The sequence below is a fragment of the Pinus tabuliformis genome, chromosome 4_1 (assembly GCF_031772625.1).
Source record: "Pinus tabuliformis cultivar Carrire ecotype Pingquan chromosome 4_1, CPIR1, whole genome shotgun sequence".
Taxonomy (NCBI): domain Eukaryota; kingdom Viridiplantae; phylum Streptophyta; class Pinopsida; order Pinales; family Pinaceae; genus Pinus; species Pinus tabuliformis.
Genome location: NC_142303.1, coordinates 870,098,388 through 870,104,788, shown reverse-complemented (window position 1 = coordinate 870,104,788; position 6,401 = coordinate 870,098,388).

Below are 6,401 nucleotides of genomic sequence, written 5' to 3'. Positions count from 1 at the left end.
AAGCTATGGATGGAAAAAAGGATGTTCATCTTGGATGCACCAAGATGTAAATTCATTGAAGAATTTCCCAAAATAAAATGAGGATTTGGAAGCTTCAATTTCGACTTGATTCTTGTAGTGCTCCTCTATTACCACTTGAACTTCAATCCTCACATAGACAATGATTTTGGATAGAGAATAATGTTGTGAGTGTAGACATGACCTAGACTAAAGTTAGATTAGTTGCAACAAATGTTGACGTTGTGCATGATGAAAATGTAGGTATGAACAAAATTGAAGAGTTGTTTGCCTCTTTTCCAAAAGAAGAACTAGCCCTTAGTTTCAGGTTTTGATCCATGGCCATTGGTATTATTGTTGTGGAAGTCAATTTTGGTTTCATTTCAGCTACCAACTTTGGTGCTCGATAACCAAGAGCACCTGCATTTAATATTTGTTCGGTTGTCCCAATCGATGTCAACAATAGATGAAGGATATAATCTGCAAGTCTTCCACTAATATGAAGACCATCTATGAAGATATTTGTTACTTTCAAATGTAGATAATTCAAACCACCAGCAATATCCACAGAAATTTGTAGTGTGCAAATCAAAGGTGAAGATTTACTACTTGAATTCTCTGAAAGATTGTTGTGGTTGACATCTAGTTCACTCAAGACCAAAGAATCTTCCATAAAACGTTCATCTAATAAAGATCCAAAAAAGACTCATTATTGCTAAGGCATGAGACCTCGAGGCTGTAAATTAAGTTGAAAGACTGAAGTTTCCTAAGAGCTGATTGTTGCTGATATCGAGAATCTTCAAATTTTCAAAAGGAATTGTGTCATTATAAGTCAAGCTTCCATTCAGTTGATTGCTACTGAGATTGAGATACTAAAGCGAATATATAAAGTCAGATAGAATCAACCACATAGAAGGCAAGGGTCCAGAGAGTTCATTTTTGCTAAAACCTATGTATCACAGAGTCTAGTACAATAGCTTAAAGCATGTGTCAATGGGACCGATAAGCAAATCTAGCTGGTGCAGCTCTCTGAGCTTCTTGAAATCCTTGGGGATTATTTCAGTCAGATTATGATGATAGGGTCAAGTAAATTAGGTGTCACATAGAAATTCAGGCACTGGGAATTCTTCCATAGAAATATTTATTCGATAAATCAAAATATTAAAGGGAAGACATTGAACTCATCTCCGTCGTGAGCTTATCAGATAACGAATTATTAGCTAGTGATAAATTTACCAGCATTTTCAGTTGACTTAGATATCTGAGTTTGCCGTTCTCAATGAGGTTGATGTTATCATTATCAATACTCGTAACGAGACCACTGACGTACTAGATCCTATGCGATGTGGTGGGGTAGCCATTGGACTCGGGAACATAATGGTTGTGGGAGTCAACCACAAGCCCTAAAGGGCCTTTGTGAATGCCCTTCTTGAACTCAAGAAGCGTTAGAGTGTCCTGGGATGGATCTTGCATGGAAGAAGAAGCCAACTGACTATTGCCGAGGGCTAAGAGGAATACCACCATAACCACTGTAAGAAGTGGTAGTTTCTATATTCTTCTCAGTTCGGACATGTGAACCAAGGGAACCCTAAGCCTTTAAAAGTTACGGTCGAGGCTTAACTCTCATGGCTAACTGGTGTAAGAAAGCTTAACGTGCAACACAACTCCACACAGGTAGGCATTGGATCGATGGGTAATGCACATGTAGAATTCAAACTTGCAATCCTTTGATCATGGTCTTCAGCAGGCCAATGTTTTGTTGTCATCTTTTGCTGTCATCTTCCTCAAATGAAGGATTATGACCCGATCTGAGAATTTGACTTGGAGACCCTTAAATGCCTAATTTCCACGGAGTTATAACTTGGCTTCTAATACCACCAGAAGAAAACACAGAAAACACTTAAAGAAGCTTTGAAACTTTTTATTAAAATGAGGGATATTGTTATAGCTACATATAGCTTTCTTGAGTTACAATACGAAAGGTAAATATATTAGTGGATGCTATGCAGGGATGCTATTTTCTGTACTGATAGTATATCTAATTTGACTTTAAAAATGATAATGTTTGATTTGGCATCACAAGTAGGTAGAAGGCTAAGGCTATACATATGATTGATTTACCAACTATTTTTTTGAAAATTTATGTTACTAATGTGAGACTTAGTTTAAATATAGCTAAATTAAAGTAAAAAACAATAAAAATATAAAGTTGAAAAAAATATAAGATGTATTTAAAAATGTTATTATTCATATACATGAATAAGGAAAATATGTATTTATAACTATATTTATTTAATCAAATATGAAGGATAGCCATAAAGATGAACTAGAAAATTGAAAGTCTAGACTTAGGTGGAGAACTTTAAATTTTTACTGAGTAATTAAAGAAATGCAATGTTTTATTTTAATCTTTTGAATTTTTATTAAAATTTGGTAATAAATTGTTTTATTATTTATTATTTATAATATATTTCTCATATTTATATACATTTAATGATAATTTTTTTTTATTTTTATTTTTTAATAATAAATTTGTTTTGAAAAATCAACAATAATAAATTAATAAAAACAAATTATCACTAGTGCTTGTGATCTTGCATGATTATTGCAAATGAGTGGTTGCAATAGAGAATTGCGTGCTTATTGCAAATTAAATGAAGCACATAGGTTAAAGAAAGCTATAATATATTTATTTTATTTACATGTGTATTCTCATTTTGTTGTAAATTGGTGAAGCTTTTTGTTAAAATATAAACTATATACTCAACCAAAATAATAAACTCTTTGCAATTTTTTTTTTAAATCCAATATAAGTTAATGTCCATTAACAAATTGACTTTTTAAACCCATTTAAACTTCCTTTTAAGTTTCTAACATATTATTTTAAATATTTGAGTATCCAAGCAGGCTAAACTTCATAATTATTGTGAAAACCTTTTTCAATGACAAGTCTTAGGTGATCCTAAGTTATGACCCAAAGATATTGTGGGGTTGGACGACATTCACATGTGACATGCACATAATGAGTGGTGTGTGCTGTCTATCCTATAAAATTATTATGATTAAATTTATATTAAAATAAGTTATTCATTATTATAAAACAAATTTTATATTTAAAATATTTAGGGGTATATTTGGGGATGAAATATGGGGAAATATCATAAGACACAAGTATCTAAAGGACCATGAGTTTCCTACTTGGATGCGCGAAAGCAGTATTGGGATTGCATCGGGCTCAACCATTTGGCTTAGTTTCCAAAAAATCAGTAAATGTTTTTGCAGAACCTATGTTGGAGACTGGAGACTGGGCATCGCATAATAATCGGGATAGATCATATACTTGGCATAGAAAGAGACAGAAGTATCTCAGAAGGCCTTGTCCATTACATCAACAGTCATGGGATCTTCTTTTGGAGCCAGGTCATATCTAAATAGCAGGGTTATGTTCTAATATGGAAAAAGGCGCGAGAAATGGGACTGGATGGGTAGATGACACGAGAGTGGGATAAGATTAGAATAGGCATGAAATTAGTTGGGGTTTGTCGTGAGGCAGGCGGGGACCAGATTGCATGGATTGGAAAAATGAAGGAAGGTGGCATTGTGGTAGTTGATGTATATAATACCCTCTGCTATCAGGAGGCATGAAACAATGAGGTATGTTGGTTCTACAAATTCTAGAAAACTAAAATTCCCATTAAGATCATACTTTTTCTTTGGCTAGTCTGGAAAAACAAAAATCTAACATGGGAGAACCTTCAGAAGAGGAATTGGCAGGGGCCAGGGATTTGTATACTGTGCAGGAATGCGGAGGAGGATAATGCCCATATCTTTCTAAAGTGTCCTATAACAGTACAAATTTGGAGTTACATTGCTAGCTTCATTGGTTTCACTTATAACCAATATGACAACATTTTTGAATGCTTGAGTTGGTGGAGTAAACAAAACCCCTCATGGCGGTACATCCCACTTTCTTTTTTATGGGAAATATGGGGATGGCGCAATAAAATAATTTTTCATAACTATAGGGATAATGATGTGCAGGTGAAGGACTGTATTATATAGTGGTATACATTTGGAAAACAACATAACACAGGGTCTAAGAAGACTCATAACAAAGAGACAGGCCCTGAGATTGAGTATCTAGCCGGAGTTTTTGATGGTGCGACACAAAGGAACAACTGTGGATGCGAATTTTGGATTTCTATGTCAAAGGAGTAGGAATTTTTGTTACATTAGGTGTTGGCATGGGCATGAATATGAAGGCTGAAGTAGTGGCACTATGGGGTCTTCTCTAGTTCTCACATTATCTTAATATCCCTTCCATTCACATTTTTGGAGACTCTTGGATTATCATCGAACATGTAATGGGATGCACAAAAGCATATCAGTCATTGCTCCAAGGCTAGCTTAGGCAAATCAAGATTATTTGGGCTAGATTCAGAGACTCTACAATGATGCATATTGGGTGGTAGTTCAATCAAAATGTGGATCGTCTGTCTAAGAGGGGGCTACAGGATGAACTGGATGGGATGCATATAGAAATTAAGCTAGGTAATACTATGGTAGATGACGGGGTACTTCCACTTCCCAGATAACATCCACGCTTTGGAGGAGCACACATCTGATACATTTTGTTTTTTTATTTTTCCATTGGGGTTTTGTCCCTTGTTCTATACCGTTCTTTTCATGCACATAACATGTTTCTCATGTAGATAAATGGATGATTATAAACTAGATTAAAATGGCCCAATGTTGGTAAAAATTATTTTTTCATATTATTACCACTGTGGTACATAGTTACAAATTAGACAGATTTATATTGTGTTGGGAATTTGGGATGGACTGATAAAATGATAGTATCAGATAGATCTATGATGGTATTGGCATTATAAAATGCATTATGTACTCTATTTTCTATGGATATATACAATGCTTTTTTCATATTGAAAAAAAAAAAAAAAAAAAAAACCAAAACAAAACAAAACAAAAAACAAAACAAAACAAAAAACAAAACAAAACAAAACAAAAAACAAAACAAAACAAAACAAAAAACAAAACAAAAAAAAAAAAAAAAAAAAAAAACAAAAACAAAAAAACAAAAACAAAAAAACAAAAAAACAAAAAAAACAACAACAACAACAACAATAAAAAACAAAAAACAAAATATGAAAAACAAAACAAAAAAAAACAAAAAAAACTCATTGGGTCATTTGAGGTGGGTCCGTCGATTTCAAAAATCTTAAGAGATACATGCTTCTAGATTTCAAACACATTGTTTCCCAAGGAGTCATGCTAAATCAAGTAAGGAGATGGTAAAATAATGCAAGGCGATAGTGGGGTAGGTTCCACACATGTGGATGCATAAAAATATGTGTAATGCATGAAAATATGTTGAGGGTTGAGGTCTCATAGAAGGGGTAATGGTGTGACCATTTACAAGGACTTTTATTGACTCAGACCAACTTTGACTGATGTCCATGATGACTCAATGTGAGAGGTATGAAAAAACAATAATCCAAGGGCTAAGAAGCTCATCAACTAAGCTAGGTGTACATAGAACATGCTTATGGATTTGGAGGAGTGTGTCTTTTCACAACTTTACGGAAGTGAAAATTATTAGAATGATCTAGAGCCAACTTAGTGGAAGAAACACTCATGAGCATTTGTCTGGTACAACTCTATCATAGTTGGGCTATAGAGACAATATAATAAATTTTCCCATCATATGTAAGTACCATATCACTTAGAAAATAATACAACATGATCATGAACATAACAAAATGACATTACAAATGACCATAAGATAATTAAAAGTTGCTTCAAATCTGCATCTCGGAGTTTTGTAACTGCAACTCTTTTGGCACATCATCATCTTCAACACCTGAGTTTCATGCAAACTAAGGGGAACATGCAAATCGACAAAGTGTGGCTCCACCTAATGGAATTAAGAAGAATTCACTTTGACCAGTGAAGAAAAAGTGAAAAGTTGCACCTAATGAACGAATCACTCTACCTAAAGAAGAACTTACCATTCGCAATGAAGGAAAAGTGTAAATCAGCTAAGTGCGGCTCCGCCTAATGAACGAGTTATTGTACCTAAAAAATAACTCACTACTCCTAGTGAAGAAAAATTGAAACTTGGATATGTATGGCTTCACCTAATGAAGCAGTCACTTTGACTAAAGAAGAAGTCTCCCACTCAATTTAGTGAAGAAAGAAAGTGATACATTTGTTAAGGGTTTATCCATCTCAAAAATGCGAGAAAATAAGTCCAATTCTACACTTTTGTAGAAACACTTGTATAGAAGTGTCTAAGTAGGGGGGCATATAGGTCCTTCTTTAATAGCGCTCAAGAAGGAGCGATCAAAGAGTCTTTCAAATGTGGAATTTTGAGTTAGTTTAGA